Source organism: Rhinatrema bivittatum, unplaced genomic scaffold, assembly GCF_901001135.1.
Source record: "Rhinatrema bivittatum unplaced genomic scaffold, aRhiBiv1.1, whole genome shotgun sequence".
Lineage (NCBI taxonomy): Eukaryota > Metazoa > Chordata > Amphibia > Gymnophiona > Rhinatrematidae > Rhinatrema > Rhinatrema bivittatum.
In genome coordinates, this window is record NW_021820488.1 from 380,070 (window position 1) to 398,371 (window position 18,302).

The 18,302-nt window shown below is 41.4% G+C and overlaps 1 long non-coding RNA gene across 1 annotated transcript; it reads left to right on the forward strand.

The window, feature by feature from the left end:
- Positions 1-13,214: 13,214 nt before the first annotated feature.
- Positions 13,215-18,023, forward strand: LOC115081671. The gene is made up of 3 exons (XR_003853852.1): positions 13,215-13,350; positions 14,520-14,703; positions 17,864-18,023. It is a non-coding gene; the product is annotated as an uncharacterized LOC115081671 (long non-coding RNA).
- Positions 18,024-18,302: the final 279 nt, after the last annotated feature.

The following is an 18,302-nucleotide window of genomic DNA, read 5'->3' on the forward strand; positions in this document are numbered from 1 at the left end:
AAAATCAAGGCTTTAGTCTCTGTAAATGCTCAGAGTCTTCTTGATCTTCTTTCTTCTCAGAATCTTCTTGATCAAACCTCTTCTTCTGAAGAAGATAACAGCGCTTTCAACTACCAGCGACTTCATTCAGTCTTCCTGAAAACTTGAAATCAGCTGATTTATTACCATTGTGTCTTTCAGAGCATTTGAAGAGGACAGGTTCTACACAGATCTTAACATTTTTTGTAACAAAGAGATAATCTATTATGTAAAAAATAAAAATAAAAGAATATAAATGCTATACAGTACAAAAATAACCTTTAACATGCACATGCTTTTGAAAACTTCTGAAAGACTTCTTGGATTGGATAACAAAGTACTCGTATTTTGTTACACCATATGCCTTCTTTTTACTTTCCACATAAAAGTTCTATGGCAGGTTAAATCACAAACATTTTTTCCTCATATCACATATCTGTTATAGTCAAGGGGATGCTACATAATAGATTTGGAAAGGTACTACTAATGTCATACAGAAGACACAGCAGCAAATCACATGAACTAGATCCTGGAATCTGATTCTTGTTATATTACTTACAGCAATGGTTAAAATAAGACTTTTCATTAGAGCTATTTTTACATAAAGTTACCTTAACTAGAACTTTGTGGTAGCCATCTCAAAACTGATTGTTCAGTGTTTTATTTTTTCCATGGTGTAATTAAAATATTGGGTGTATTTTCTTTTTTACTGGTCACAGTCATGTCTGATACAGAGGTATATTTATTAAAGTTTGTTAGTGCTAGAGCAAGGGTTGACATTAGATGCCTTTGTTACTTAAAGTGGCTGCCTAATTTGCATTATACCCACATTAGCACACTAGAGTTAACTTTAATACAAACATTTATTATAATGAGGTAATGAGATGAGAAACTATGCAAATTAATCCATTTTCTATTACCACAAGAAATCAGTGTAAAGTTTAACACTAGTGTATTAAAGCAACAAAAAAAAATTAAATACACCTTCAGAAATGTACATTACTTTTTGTGTTAATTCTGCCATTTTAACATGCAAATGAATTTTCACATTTTGGCATGATTTTCCATATCATTATTTTGTAAATGCCTCATTAACATGGCTGTAAGCATGCATGTTAAAATCCAGCATTAATGCTCATTAATAAGTCAATTTTAATGCAGCTTAGTAAATAGACCCCCTAGTGTCCCATTGCAAACAGACCCAGACAATTTCATTTGGAATATCATCATCATCATCATCCTTTTCAGATTGAATAGGAAACACAGCAGAAAAGCAAAAGTCTCAAAGCTTTAACAATATTAAGTTATTTAAACTTGTACTGAAACATATAAGAAAACTCAGACAAGATTAAATCTGTTTCTCAATTAACTTTGCATAAAAACAATTGCAGAAGTCTCTGTGCCACTACTGCTTGCTTATTGTAGATGCTGGGCAAGCGATTCTCTCAGGGTTCCCACTGAATAGCAGTGTGCAGATGCACACTTCTGTTGTGTAGTTCACTGCGGAGAGTGTTATGCCGCAATATGTCTGCAGAAGGAGCATGTGGCTAGAAACATCATAGCCTGACAGTTCAGTGCTGGTGGCATTGCTCTCGGCCAGTGTTTCCCCAACCAGTGTTGCCTTCAGATCTGGTCAGGTGTGCCACGGAAAAGTCACCACTGTCTGATGCTCTGCTCTCAACACCTCGCAGCAACAAGAGTCACCAGCGGGGGTTCTCAACCATGGAGGAGCTCTATTCTGAGACTATTTGTAATCCCGCAGCCATCTTCTTTTTAGCTACAGCATGAAACCCAGAGTGGTAATTACTGGGCAGCAATGCATGCAGGACCCCACTTCAGGCGGCACACGCAGTACCTACTTATCTCTTCCCTCCTGGGCTTCCTCCTTTGAGTCCTTCCAGTCTCTCCTATCCCCAGGCTAAGTGAGACAGGGAGAGCAAGGACTGAGCACTGGAGGTAACTCATTCTGAAGGTTGGGAGCAGCAGCAGTGGAGCACGTCTGGTAGCCATATGTGACAGCCAAAGTAGCTAACTGAGCTGGCTGCCCACATCACACTGACTTCTCCCATCTTCAGCACGTGTATATAGTCTATTCTGATGGGTTCATATGTCTCCACCCCCCTCCCTCTCTTCCTTTTTTTTTTAACGCGTAAGAGAGACTGGTGATGCTTTCAGTGCTTCCCTAGCTTTTCTTTTGGTGAATTGAGTCCTCTCCATGTCCATGTCCTGCCCTATGAAGGCTGGTGTGCCACACAACATTTTTGTTAATGTAGGTGTACCTTGGGTTTAGAAAGGTTAGGAAACACTGCTTTATGCTACTGCCGCCACCCCCCCCCCCCAGTCCCACCCCAATTTTAGGCCTAAGCTCTATAGCAGGGGATAGTGGAAGAGCTCATAAAACTGTCGCCAGCTACCAACTGACTGTGAGGCGGGGCTTGTGATGAAATATATTCATAACATCTGTAAGCACACATCTGCTAGCTCTACACAGATGCACCACCTGAGGTGCCTTATAACATCTACCAGTCTATCAGGACAGCGCTGAATATTAAACACACACTTTCTCTTCCATAAGGTTTAAACAGAATTTGAATATATATATATGCATTTATGATTTGTATTTTTATTTTAAAACTTTTTTAAAAATTGAAGCAAGAATAAAAATGTGACAATACCTAGCACATGTTTGTTTATTAAGCGTGTTTATATAAAATGATGTTGTGCAATGGAGGACAGCTAGAACAGTCAAATACTGGAGACCCCCCCCCAAACAACCACTCTTACTATTTAATGATTAGTACCTAAAGGCATTATTATAGGCTTTCTCACCTTTATTTGCCTTATGATAATTCATAGGTCACAGTTCACGGTATATCCTTAGGGTTGGATTTTAAAAGGAGCGCGCACACATCCTTGTGCTCAATGGATGTGCCGATTTAATAACATGTGCGGTGCCGGCACGCATGTTATAAAATCCGTTGGCCGCGTGCACATGCACGCTGGATTTTAAAATCCGGCTGCCGGTGCACATTTCCCTGGAAGAGTGGCTAATGGCTGCTGTCCCAGCCAGTCTCTGTCCTGCCTCACCTCTCCTTGCCCAGACCACATCCCCGGCCAGCCCCTTTCTCAGGGCCCGGCACTTGTGCACGTAAGTCTCGATTTTTACGCGTGCGGCCCTTTAAAAATTCGCCCAATAGCCCTTATCTGCTAAGCAAATAGCTACACCACAGTTCCTCTAACAATGAGTCCTGACACGAGTCCATATTTCAAAGAAAGGAGCTGCATCAGGAGAATATAGTTTTTTTTATATGCTTCCATGTTGAACTTCAAAATTTCAACTTTATGATCTTGATTACTGTAATAAATAGAACAGCTGTATCAAAACTAAATCAACTACATATATCTGCGTTCATGTCAGTTAAAACTATATTATATGGAGCACAAGCTAATACAATCTATAAAGAGAAACATGCTGCTTACCATATTCAAGTTGTCATTTTTATTTATTATGGTGCCATAGCCTTCACCAGAAGTCAACCCTTTGATTGGCATCACGAGAACTTCTTCTAACCAAATCATCCCAGCCGGCTCAATTATTGAGTACCATTCAATTTCTAAATTTAAACCTTGGGGTTTTGTAGTATTTCAATATCTAAAACTGCTCTCTAAGATTTAGATGATTGCCTCTTCTAGGGAAATCCAGAATTTGTGCAAGAATGCCCCATCACAGGTCACTAAATCTATGTCCCTTATCTAGACAGTGCAATACCATTGGGGCATGTATTTTATTAGTAGACAAACAGCTTTTATGATCTACCAATATATTCTTTGGAACAAAGGCAGACAACAAAATAGATGGCAAAAGATGAAGAACAGGTTGTAAAACTTCAGTTATTCTGCTTGAAAGGGGATCTTGCCACTCAGTACCTACTATGGTTCACGCACAGAATGAACAATGACCACAAGGAGCATGGCCTATTGAAGGTAGCATTTGTGAGAAGAAATGGAAGGTAAATTCTATGAACCAGGAAGTCTTTCTCTTTAATATTTTTGCTGCAAGAGTAATCTATAGTTGGAAATGAAGAAAAGGTCATGTGAAGTTTCAAAATGTCCCAATTTTTAAAAATAATAGACACAATAGTGGCTGACATATGTGTGTATATCAAAATACCAAACTCAGACCATGTGACTCATTATAGACAAGCAGTAATCAAGTTCTGTCTACATTTGAAGCTTTCTTATAAACTTTTTTTAATGATTACAAAGGGATATCCTTGTGCCAAAAACTGTGTACTTAAATCCTGTGCTTGTACTTTAATTGCTTTTGTTGGAACGCATGCTCAGAAATTAATCCTCAGAAATTAATCCACTGGTATTTTAGATCTAAGTCTGTACAGGTAGAACCTGGAAAAATGCAATAAAGTATTCCTTTCACTTGGTTTATGGTGCAATGAAGTACCTAGCTTGTGATGAATCTTGAATATCAATATGTGTGTGCAAAATGAATGATCTTTTAGAGGAAGGTACATAATTGGTGGTCAGCCATTGACTTGATGGGGGCAGTTTTCAAACTGTCTGCATTGATACAAGGTCCATAGGCACTTTCTACCCACAGACCTTGCTCCAATTTTCAAAGAGAGAACATGCACATGCTGCAGCTTTCCAACTTGCCATGGATACAATGTACCAACAGATGTTTGCACCTGCATTTTTCTGTGGGTGCTTTTTTTAAAAATGGAAAATAATGCTCATAGACTTGAAAATGCTATTGATGTGTATTATTTTCTTTCCCCAATCTAAACACGGCTTCTCGATGTTGCTACAAATATGAAAACGAAGGAGTAACACAGACTTTTAGCTACAATGTGGGAAGACCATTTTCAGAAATTCAATTAACACATTAAAATGCTTTATACTGTAGATCACTTTATAAACTACTCTCCTATGTAAAGAAATATGTCTTTGCTGGAGTTCAAGCTTGCAATCTTGTACTCTATAGGAAGCCGCTTAACTGATCAGATGAAAGGTGGCCCTTCTGTTGGTGGAACTTTGAAGACATTTCTTTTAGTTGTAGTTTATTCTCCTTGCTACATGGGGCTCACAACAACTATATTTGCTTTTCTTGATATTTAATGAAAAAGGTAGGGATAGATGTGCTGATTCAGTCTCCTTTGACACGGGCTAAATAAGCATCTCAAGCTTTATGGGAATATCCAGTTTAACTTATTGCCCTGAGACATGCTTGTTCATGAAATTAAATGCTTAAGACATCATCAAATTCTCTATATGCTTGACATAAACTCTCTGCTTCAATGGCAGGGGAGAAAGACCGATACTTCACGCATATCCAGCATAGCTCTCTGCTTCAACGGCAGGGGAGAAAGACCGATACTTCACGCATATCCAGCATAACTCTCTGCTTCAACGGCAGGGGGAATGAAGAAAAGTGGATCTATATCCAGACAACAACCAAGGACTGAATTACATAGTCTGAGTAAACAAAAGCATGGGTGTAGCTTGCTTATTGCGGCGGTTACTACCCCTAACTAAGCTAGATATTCATTTAGATGCAGTTCCAACACTGTTATCTACATTAATGGTGGGGGTGGAAGGGAAATAGAACCAAAAGGTTACTAAGAGCCAAGACTAACAGAAGTATGAGAAAAAAAAAGTGCAAAGCTTAATGGGCAGACTGGATGGGCCGTTTGGTCTTCTTCTGCCGTCATTTCTATGTTTCTATGTTTCTATATAAAAACAAAACAATTTAAATTGCTTGAGGTTCAGGTAAGATCCAGCTCATAGTCCCATTCTTCTGTACTACGATGAAGAGCAGAAGGTGCAGATGGAATTAGAAGAGGAGGAGAATGGGAGAACAGGATTTTAGCTAACTCTATGCTAGATGATGTTTTACTTCCTTCTAAATAATTTGTAGCAATTCTTTAAAAATAAGAAGGATGGCATTATCGATTTCCCCAAAATGTTGTTTTGTCTTCAAAAAGTGAACTGTTAAATATTTTTTCACTTTCAGAGAAAAAGAATTTCGACTTTTGGTACCTGGAATATTTTCTTCCAAAAATGTAATGTTAACCAAACCACCAGAAAAAAATGTGAAGGACATACATGGTGCTCTCATGCTATTTAATTGCATGTCTTGTTCCCTATTTCTATGCAGAGATGCACTTATATTACAAATGTTGAAATGTTATGCAAGAGGACATCCCAACATCTGCAGACTAACATATTTTCCTTTTTCTTTTACTAGTTTAGAAAAATCTCCTTTATGCCATTCTTTGTTTAATTCTGTCATACCATGTAGAAATCTGGCATGGAGAAATTGGATTCTATAGAATTTTAGAAGCATTTAAGTTGCAAAGGATTAACATGACAGGCTTATGATGCTATATTTCAGAAGAAGATAAAGTGGTTTAACTATATCTGCTTTGAAGGGTCTGGAAGGCTGAATATAAATCAAATAAATAAATAAATACATAAATACATATATATTGCAATATACAGGATGTTTGACCTTTCTTTTTTGTTCTGAGTTAGAAGGTAGTAAAACAGTAACTTGTAGTAATATATATAGTTCCATGTGAACACACACATGCACACACAATGTTGATGTAGTGATAGAAAAAGTGACATTGACAAGGTCCCTTTGTTTTTGTTTCCAACTCTCAATCAAATCTGAGTTGTTTCCAAGCTGGACATTTTGCTCTGTGAATTTGCTCTCATATCTTGCTGGAGTCAAACCATCAGGCTACCTAAATCTGGACTACACATTAAGATATAAAACAAGCTGGGCCTCACCGCTTCATTTAAATTATAATAGTTGGTTTTATCTCTTCTGTAGCATGAACAGTATATCACATACGGTAGCTCACAGAGATTCATTGTGTAAATTTCCATAGGTTTTGGGCAAACTCACTGATGCAAATTTACAATGTGTGGTCTATTTTAGTTCAGGCCATTTAATACCTAACAGCATCCTCAAAGATAGTCAAAATGACAATTGCAAATATATTGCGAACGTGTTTATGCATTTCATCTGCAGAGGTTGGACCTGTCTAGTGAAGACTTGAATAAAGCATGGGAAAGGTGCATATGTAAATGAAATTTGTAAGAGTTAGCTTCTACAAAGCCATTGTGCAAATCTGTTTCAGCGTGTATTATGCAAATTATCTAAGTCTTTAAAATAGTTTGTATGCAGCTTAGTTATAAGTGGAACAGTACATTAAAGGTAAAAAGTAAGATGCAATTAAAGCGAACAGATAGTCTTCTTAGATAGAATTTGGGACTAGAGGGCAGCTGGAAACTTGGGTTCAAATTCTTCTTCTAGTATGCATTGTAGTGGTAATTTTCTAACTGATTGTTACCATTCGGCGATCTGCAAGGTGGGGGGGCTCCTTCTAGTATCGCCGCTCAGCGGCGTTTTCCGGCAGCAGCATGGCCCAGCGTGAGTCGCGTTCAGGTTCCGCCCACTGGGGTGCGTCATCAGCCCTCCCGGAAGTCCCCGCGTTTGCGTGGGAAGTTTTGAGATTTAAAGCCCTGAGCCCAGCACAGCACTGCCTCGGCTACAGGCTTGCTAGTGCTGGTGCTCTCATTGGATTATTCTTTGTTTTGGCGTTTCTGACTCTGGACTGTGCCTTGGATTTGTCTTCTTGCTGCCTACCCACGACCCGGATTGGATTTGGTTCTCCTCAGAACATACTCCTTTTTTGAGTAGATATGTGCGTGAGAAATGCAATTTACACGTGTACTTTCGATATTCATAAAATATGGATAATATGAGTATGCAGGATCATATGGCATTTTGTTGGTTGGTCACCCATGCAAGCACCTTCCCCCTCACTCCCCTGAACAAAATCAGCATGATAACTCGAATTGAGATTAAGAAAGCTGCAGTTTATTGACTTCAGTCAAACATAACCCAAGCCTAGAATATAGATTAACTGTGCTGACAACAACAGGCTTTATCTTCCCTAAGAGCCCCTTTAATCCCTTGGTCATCTAATGGTCCAACCTACTCCCTCACTGCTTTCTTGCTTCGGATATATTTAAAAAAGTTTTTATTATGTGATTTTGCCTCTATGGCGCGTAGGGGGGGTTACGCATGCCAGGCCTATTTTACAAAGGGCCGGCGATGCTCGTAAAGCCCCGAGATGTGTCTAAGTCCTGGGGCTTCAAAAAAGGGACGGGGAAGGGGCGGGGAGGGGGTGGGGTAGGGCCAAAAGGCCTCCAGCACAGCGGCCATTTTCCGCTATGTTGGAGGATTGCGTGCCAGCAGGCTGCTGGCACGCACAACTTGCAAGAGGTAAATCAGAGGTCGGGGGGGAGGTTTAGGATAGGGCTAGGAGGTGGGAGGGTTAAGGGAAAGGGGAAGGGAGGTTAGGTTAGGGGTTAGGAAGTTCCCTCCAAAGCCACTTCGAAATCAGAGCAGCCTGGGAGGGAATGGGGAAGGCTGTGGGTGTCGGTGCATGCAAGATGCACTAGTGTGCACCGCCTTGTGCGCGCCGACCCCTGATATTATAACATGTGTGCACCTGTGCGCACCCATGCGTAGGTATTAAAATCTACCCCTAAGTGTGGAACTGTACTCTGCTATATAGCTATATAGTTGACAAGAATGAAAGAAAACAGGTCTATTGAGTCCAACCTTTCTCTGATTGCTTAATAGTTTTTCTACGTGGTACATGGAAGAAGGCGGGCAAAAAAAAATATTGGCGCTGTGCTATAAATGAGTGCGGTAAATGGGGGCTCAGTGTTGAGCGCCCGCTTTCCTAATGCGCAACCAGCCACCTCTCTTGGGTGCATGGTTCAATATTTAAATGAGGGGTTGCACTGCCAAGGAGGCGGTAGGGACAAATGTGTGCCTCTAGGGCCTCCTTGTCAGTGGGTGCGCAGGAGAGGTGGCTGTCAGTGGGATAGAAAAACAGATGCTCAATTTTACGATCATCTGTTTTCCTAACCTGTGCACAGCCATGGGTTAGGAAAATGGACGCTCATTAATTGAAAGTCTGTTTCTCTAATCTGACCACCAGCACTTTAAAAAAACATTTCTTTTTAACCTTTTGGTTCCTCTGACTTAATATCGCCATGATATTAAGTTGGAGGATGTACAGAAAAGCAGTATTTTTGCTTTTCTGTACATTTTTTTGGGCTGCTTAGAAATTAACACCTGCTCTGGGCAGGCAAATTTCTGAGCATAAATATGTACGGGTCATGCGCACAAATGTTTTTTAGATCTGGGGAGAATAACTAATAGCCTCATCAACATGCATTTGCATGTGATACGCACTATTAATTTCGCGGGGGGTTGGACGCGTGTTTTGGACACACTAATCCCCTTATAGCATAAGGGGTAGTGGATGGGTTAAACAGTGCGCTATCACCAACTCTGCAGCAGTGATACACATCCTTCCTGCCGCCCATGGCTCAGAATTGCTGGAAATACTCTAGTGGTATATTGCATTTATGGTAAATCAGATTGCTCTCATAAAGAACTATGACTGGGTTATATTAAACAATATTATATTACTGCAATTTAGTCACAAAATATCATGGAACATTTGCAATAAATATCATGTTTACTTAAAGTTCAAGTGGCATTTGTTAGCAATAGGTAGCAGAGGGGTTGCATGCTGGAAATGAAGTAAAACCCTGTGAGATACAGTCCATCCTTTATTATCCAAAGACGACATCATCTAGATTTATCCTTCTCCCTTATCTTCTTTGATTAACAAAACAGCTACTTGGCCATATACTAAAGTGTAATTTCTGAAGAACATTTATTAACATTTTCAAAGAAAACTCATGCTTACTCTCAGTCTCTTTCTCTCTGAACTCTTTATGTAGAAATTATAATAAAAAACAGCAATTTCTTTTTTACTTTGACATGCCAAACAGTATTATTCTGTAAAAGATTGTCTTTAGTTTTTTAAAACATATATTGTGCTACCTTTTCTTAGTAAGCGTTGCTTTAATGGAGTTTGAAAGTAATTGATGCATCTTATACAATAAATTGAAAAACATACACATTTTTGGGGTGAATGCTCGTGTTATTGAAAGTGCACAAGGACTTGGCCTAGTCAGAGAGTGAATTGCTTTATTCAGCTCTGACTTATGAGTGATACCAGTGGCTGCAACTTGAGCTACAACTCTCTGCCCCACCACTAACCTCAACCATGCCCTGGAGGGTATCTTATACCCCATCAATCATAGTCTAGAGCATAGATGTAAGCTGTGGCAAACAGTATGGCATGCTTTGTTTTTTCGCTATTTAGGTTAATGTCTGCTGGGATCTGAACTAAGACCAACAAACTGATTGTGTAGTCTACAAATGGTCCTTATTAGAATGAGATTGTACGCTTTTCGCACAGCTAGCCCAGATCCTTGACTTGATTTGAAAATAGCAAGGATAGAAAATTGAGAAGAATGAGAAAATTGTGAAGGTGTGGGGAGTTTTTCATTTTGAATGCCATGAAGGTGTATCTAATTCAGATACAATATGTGCATTTCATTCAGCCTAACATTATTCAGTGCATTATTACAAACTATAATTAAAAGCATAGAAAAGTCATATTTAGAAAAAATAAAAATGGCTTTTCCATAACAATTTCTTTTTAATGCTAGATGTATGCTACAGTAGGCTTTTATTGTCTCTCGCATCCTAAACCATTTGGATATGAATATCGTTAATAGTATCTAAGCTCCATGAGGCCAATTACTAATGTGTGTTATCACTATCGCATTACTGTGCATTAAAAGCACTGTTAGCATGCATAAGGCAGGTTTAAGCATGAAAACAGCACTGTTAACATGGATAAATTAGCTTGTAAAAGTTTTAATGTGAAATCAATGCTGAGGTAATGAGATGCAAAAATATGCAAAATAACTCATTACCTAGGACTGCAGTGAAAAGGTATGCAAGCAAACTGCTTCGCAGACGCATTAATGCAAAAACCTTACACCTCAGAGAGTTGTCTTTTTGTGATACCATCCATATGTAAAGTACATGTGCACTTTTCCGTCTGCTTCATTTGCAGACACCATGTTTACATGCGTTAATGACCAGTGTTGGTGCACTTTAGTATATTGGCCCCTGCATGTCACGCCAGAAAGGAAGACTATAAAAAAAAAAATAAAGCTTGTCAGTAAAGCTATGTGTGTGTGCTCCTTTGATAAGTAGTTGTTTGGTTCTGTTGTCTGCCTTTGGGCACCAGCACCATTCACCATCCACAGGTTTTCAAACTCACTCCTTTTAACTGTCTTTGTCCCCCTTTTTTCCTAAATTAAAATCTTCAACTCCTATTTGCCTTGAGCAGCTTTGCAAAAAAGATAAAACAGGATATTTGAATATTGTGCAATGAAAGCAAATAACCCTTTATCCTGCCATTGTTCTGTGCACAGCGAAATAGCAAACAATCATTTTGGCAAGAAGACAGACTACAGAAAGAGAACAGGTCAAAATGGCCTGCTGAAAGTTTGTCTTCTGCAGAGGTCAGCACGGTGAGGCTCTCTGGGTGGTGACCCTGCAGTTTTTTGTAGACATGAGGCTAATAAAATCAATAGTTTCATTCAGAGACAAAATGCTCTTTCTAAACGCTCCAGTCTCCATGGAAAGATTGTCTCCTGATTCTTTTTTTTTTTTAAAGTGAACTCTGGGTTTATTTGATGAAAATGAAGTCTGGAATAACCAGATAGGGGCATTTCCTTCATAGCTTTGCTTTGTTACTGTTTCTTATGGTGGTGGATTTTCTTCTAGCAGCAGAATGCATTATCTGTCAAACTAGTAGCTGAATTAACACAAGATATCATGGACATGGTTTTCAGAATTATTTCCCAAGCTTCCCCAATAAGTCTGCTTTCCAGAGTAGCCAGCCAGAATAAATATTTGTCAGGTAGACACGTGGACCACCAGCAGGTTAATTTGCAGTTTGGCTATCCTTGAAAGAAGCTGCTGGGGGACCCGAGGATTGGAGTTGAGCATCGCTGGGCTGCATTGTTGCTGCAATTCGACTTTCTTGTGCCATGCCCTGTGAAAAATCCTTTTTCTGTGGCCTGTTGTGCCCGTGACTACAGTCAAGCCCATTGCTTGTACTACTTACTGTCACTTCATCAAGCAAGACATGAATATCCTTTACACTCTAGGCGTCTAGTTGAAAGCTTCAAAAGGTCTATATAATATTATTTCAATAACTTGTGTTTCCAGAATTAGAATTAGTGATTATTTTTAATGTTGCTAATAATCAAAAACTGCCCATATGCCTGCTGCACTTCAGTTACAAATATTACAAAAAGAGCAGCCCATAAATATTTTATTTATGGATTTAGCTCATTAATAGCTTACATTCAGGTACAGTAGGTATTTTGCTGTCCCCAGAGGTCTTAGTATCTTAAGGGGGCTATTTACTAAAGGTTTTTTCCCATTTTGAGGCAATGGGAAAGATACTTAGGGCCCTAAGTTGGTAATAGAAGCTATGGAGGGTAATAAGGATAGTCACTGGGATTTGAACCCTGGTTTCCCTGGCTACAATCACTAGGTTATGCCTCCATGGAGCAGACAGGAAGGATATACCTGGTTTGTAATATTTGTTTTGTAAGGCCATCCAAAAAATAGGTAGGGGCGCTTCTGTTATGAGACAGGGTAAGGCGGCAGAATTTTGGAGCAGGAAAAAGTGCCCCTCCAAAACACCCCTGCTGTGGCCACTGCCTCACCCTTCCTGCAAAGACAAAAGCCGCCAGTGCCTATTGATGACATCCCACCGGATGATGGGAACCCCACGGACAGGAAATAAAGAACCGCGGTGATGCGGTTTTAGTGACGTGCCCGCAGGGTACCTACCCCCCCCCCCACCCCCGTGGGCAAAAGAAAAAAAAGTGGCAGTGGTGTTTGTGACCTGCCACAGGGTCCTGTACTCCCCCCGCCCCCATGGGCAAAAGAGAAGAAAAGCAGCGAAGGTCAGTAGCTGCAGCTCGCGGTAAGAGGCAGTATCAGTAGGAGTCTCAGGATGCGGGTGCCGGCTGAACAGGAGGCAATGGATGGAGTGTCCTTAGGCCCTGAGAGCACATCGTGCAGCAGCTCCTGTAGTAGCCACCAGCACCACTCCCCTCCCAGTTGGTTCTATTAGTTTGCAATTGAACCTTACAGGGCTCCGTAGTTACAGAGCACAGTGCATGGCTCAAACAAAAAGCATCAATGAACTGCACAGGAGGGGGAGGCGTGGCACAGGCTGCTGGAGTTGCTCCCGCATTGCATGCACTGAGCCCCGGCACAGGATTACAAGAGGTGGTGAGGTGGGAAACCAGGTCTAAGCTCCAGGAAGTAGGAGGGTAAGTGGGGAAATGCATGGAAATATGGGGCCTCAGGGAGAAAATGGAGAGATGAGGGTTTAAAGAAAATGTTAAGGGACTCAGGGATTTAAGGGAGGGAAGAAGTGGGCGCTCAGGGATTGGAAGGCAGGGGTGAAGTGGAGCTTCCAAGGGATATGGGGGGGAGGGGAGTAGGATTGGCTGGCTAGGTGGAGGGGGGTCAGTTATTACTCGAGAACTGGTTGAGATTGGTGGGAGAAGGGGGACCTGGATTAAGTATGGATTGAAGGGAGAGTAGGAACTCTAAAACTGGATAAGGATTGAGGGGGGGGGGGGTGTGTGGGAGATTAGGTGGGGGCAGGGACGGCGATTGTGTGGGGATATGTTGGAAGGGGTGTTACATGAACTGGTAGGGTATGAGTGGGGAGGTTGAGATAGATGTGATATAGGTGGGGGGCTTAAGGGTGGAGAGGGGATGAGAGATGCTGTGAATGATGTGGAAGGATGAGGGAAGGGGGAGAGAGACAGAAATGAGGCTGGAGAGGAAGTTAATGGGGTAATGGGAGTTTGGGTAGGAGAAAAGAGACAGAGGAAAAGGGGCTATGGGCAGAGGAGAGGTGTTGGGGTTAGTGAGGGGATGAGAGGCAGAAGAACATAGATGAGGACTGGGGATGGAATTAGGGGACTGGGAGAAAGAGAGGGGTGAAATGGGAAATGGGAGGGCTGGCTAGATAGTGAAAGAATGGGGAGAAGGGCTTGGAAGGGATGAGAGAGTGATGGAAAGCTGAGAGTGAAAAGAAGGAAACTGGGGGAGAAATCTAGTGCTGAATGGATAGAAAGTAGAGAAGAGAAAAATGGAGAAAAGACACAAAAGGGAGAGATCAGTGTCAGAGAAAGATGTGGAGGAGGAGGAGCTGAAGAAGACAGGAGAGAAAACATGGGAGAGAGAGGCCCTGGAAAAAGAGTTAGAAGAATGACAAGAAGAAGAAAGTGGGACAGAGACTGGGACCAACAGAACTAGAAAAATAAAATGCTCAGACAATAGAGGTAGGAAAAAGCATTCGATTTTCAAATGAGTGCTTGGAAAATGTCAGCTTTGGGAACGTGCATCTCTGACCTCTTTATCATTTGCACAGAACAGGAGGAAATGCATTTCTGTTTCTCTTTTTCCGGTGCTTCACTCCCTGCAGAGTCTGTTCATCCAGTGTTTCAAATTTGTGGTCCCTTATTCTGCGTGTGATCAAGGTGCGATTTCTGCTAGCGAGTTGTTCCTGAACAGCGGTCTATAGCAGTCCAGCTTGTCTTGTTTTCCCATCAGAGGTGTATCGGTGCTCTAGGATCCCTTGCAGTTTTTGCAGTGCTTCTTTTTCATAGGTAATATCAATTTTATTTAATTCCAGATTTGTTATATTCCTTCCCCCCTTTTATAACTGACAGAGTTAAACAAGGTGGCCCCTGCTGTGTGATCACTGGGATTGGGGGCTGTTATGGTTTGTTCTATAGGTCCTGAGCGATTTCTTTGCAGGGTTTTGGGTTAAGCGTGCCCGGCGGTGGAGGGAGTTTGAGTTGCCGTTACTGAAGCGACTCCAGAACTTGAATATTCATTTAAAGTTGTACATTTAACAGTAGAGTGGCCTATTACATGTATTTTCAAGATCATTGTTGGGGGAGGTGGCTTATAAGCTCGAACCCCCAAGTCTTTTAAGCACCCAACGATGCCTCCGGGCGGACACAGCAGCAGGAAAGGAGGAGGTTTGACAGAGATATTGCTGGGGACAAGATGGGACTGTGGTGGTTTGAGAGGGAGACTGAGAGACTGCTAGGGACAGGGGGTGGTGATGAGAGACAGGCTGCCGGGGACAAGGGGGGTGAGAGAAACAAGTGGGGATAGATAGGGCACAGGGTTTGAGTCTCTTTCCCATGCCCCACTCTGTCCCCGTTAGTCTCTCAATGCCCTTCTCTCCACCATTGTCTGTCTCTCTCTCTCTCTCTCATATCATGGGGAAGAAGGGCACTGAGGGAGAGAGAGAGAGAGAGAGATTGCTGGGGGGAGGTGATTGTTGCTAAGAGTTTAACTAGCACGGCTCATACCTGAATCCCTAATGCCCGCCCAGGCTAACCTTACGCCCTGCCAAAACATCAAGTCTGGCTATGCCACTGTTCCCTAGCATCTCAAATAGTCAAAAGAACTATGCAGCAAGGTGAATCCTCCCTATTTTTCTATCTAGCAAATTTGCCCCGTGCCAGACCCGGGGAGGGGAGGGGGCGGGCACTGTAGCTCTTTCCTCACCTCGGCATCAGATTGTCTTGAGCCACTGCTGAACATAGAGGTATGGAATAATTTCATATAGTTAAGTTTGTAATGATCAATCCCAATCTTATTTTTAAAGGATTTTTTCCCCCTGAAACATTCCAAATTAATAATAATAATAATAATAAATAAAATACTTCCAAATACTGTTATATGGTACCTAAGATGTCCAGTCTAAATGGATTTCTCCACTTTCAAGTTTACAATATCATTTGCATTTCTAATGGGATTCCGGATGTTTCCGTAACATTTTCAACAGCTGGCTCTGCTCCTGCTGAGTCCTAACCACTATTCACATAAGGTATTACTATGAATGGTATTAAATGGTCCATGCTTCTCCCTTGCTCTTTTGGCTTGACCCTGAAAAAAAAAATTCAAACCACAGTACAGATAAACAAGTCATTTCTTTTAACCAATTTTTAAAAGCTGGTCCATTTGTTTCATCCTGCTTTTTATGGCTTCCGTCTCAATCAAAACAGTCTTTTACTTAGGCTATCGTGCCGTGACTCATTATTTGCAATAACCCAAGGTATTCAAACCCCCCCCCCCAATATTTTTTAAACCTTCCTGTATCTAATGCAACCATCCCAGCAACAGCCCTCAGCCCAGAGCCCCAGAAGGTGAATCTTTCCAGAACTCAGAGCATATACATCGAAAATCTGACCTCCCAGGGCAATCATGAAAGTGGCTGCGGGACTGAAAGCTCATTTTCAAAGGGAAGCTCCCCATGGAGTTTCCCTTTGAATATCTGGCCAGAGTGCATGATGTGCCTGCATGGTTTTCAACCTTTATTGAAACGGGTGCAAAGCATGCACTGGAAATTCCGTGCGGAGATTTCATGAGACAACTCTCCCTGTGCAATTTCCCCCTCCTCCAAGCTGGCGCTGGCCAGTTCTCTTTTGGCAGGTGAAAGAGCTCATGCTGTGAACACGTGCGCGTTTTTATCTGGAGGGAGTAGGGCAGAGGGCTGTCATCAGCTCACGATTTTATGTGGGTGGACACATATTATAACAAGATAGCAAGTGATGGCAGCTAAATCTGAACGGACCCATCTAGCCTGTCCAGCAAGGTGTTTAGGGTTTTTAAATGCCGCACCCTGCAGGTTATCCATTCGACTTCTTGCTCAGGGTCGTAACCACTGTTCCGTGATGGCTGCCCCATGCAGAAACGTTACCACAGGTTACCGCAGTGCTGCATTCCCAGCCTCTTGCCACTAAGTATCCTCTGTATTTATCCCATGCTCTTTTTAATTCCATCAGTGTTTTTGTCTTTGCCACTCCGTGTGGGTGAGGGGATGGGGGGGGGGGGGGGTGGCAGAAAGAGGGAAGGAGGAGAGGGAAGGAGGAGAGGAGATCTGCAGGCATCCTTCACCCTTTCTGTGAAAAAAAAATATTTCTTTAACATTGTCCCTGAGTCTAAACCACTCTCCCTCCCCTTTTCCCAGGGCTTCTTATCATGACTTTTACGGCTTCTTTACCACATAAATTGCCTGTTTAGGTATATTTCCCTTGATTGTGGCACTCTAATGTGCTGCTGTTCTGCCATGGCTGGGATTCATGCCCCTCCTGTACCACCCACAGAGGCTGTGGTCGCTTGTGCCCGCAGAATCCTCCCTGCTGGCTGGGCTGAGGAGCAGTTATTATTAATCGTGGTAAGGATAAGCTCAAGATCAACTCGAAATATAATTCTCAAAATATATATATAAAAAAAGAAATAGTTAAAATAAGCAGCACTTCTTAATGGATTACTCCATTATCACCTCAAACCAGGTGGATGCGTCAGAACTATTTTGGAGAACAAAGGAGTGCAATCTGTTAAAATGGATTCGAATGATAATGCACGCGTTGTGATAAAGTGATATATATATATTTTTTTTAAAGTACGATCTGCAGACCCTGCCAAGTTAAAAAAAAAATATTGATGGGTATTTTAAAGACTGGATACTATTTGTTCAGCCCATTAAAACGTCCAGCAGGTGGTGCTGGGGTACTATTGATCGCAGGCAGTCACGGGCAGGACTGAGATACCAGCTTCTGGAAAGGCTCTACAAGGTTACAGGAAGAATGGCACAAACTTGCAAAGATAACACCAGCTCACACTCTCTCCCCCCTCCCCCCCACCTTTCCTCGTATTTGAGACATCAGAGCGAGGACTAAACCCACCATCTAATGTTGTGCTTCCTTCATTCTGTATGCATTCTTATGTTTCCTTTTCCTTTCAAAGTGTTAGATTTCGTCATTAGCGTTCCGGGGACCAGAGCGCAGAAGCATGTGGAGGGTGCACAATGGGACAAAGGATCTAAGAAGCACCATCTCAAGAATAACTATACATGCCAAAAAAAAAAAGGGAAAGCTTACACTATTTATTGTCATAAAGTGTTTTATAAGTTCCCTAAGGATAAGTATATGCCTATTAAAAAGTGGCTTTTTTTTCCCCCACTTTTTATTTTTACTTTCAGGATTTGTACAGTTTTGCATTTAACACTTTTTAAAAATACATTTAAACTCAATAAAAATAAAGAGGATTTGCTTTTGGCATCTATGATTATCGTGATTGGAGAGGAAAAATGTCCCCTCTTTTATGTGATGTTGATCCCATAATTTCATATTTTGGTAATGTGAATGATATAATAGTCTAGAGAATGGATCTTTTTTTTTTTTTT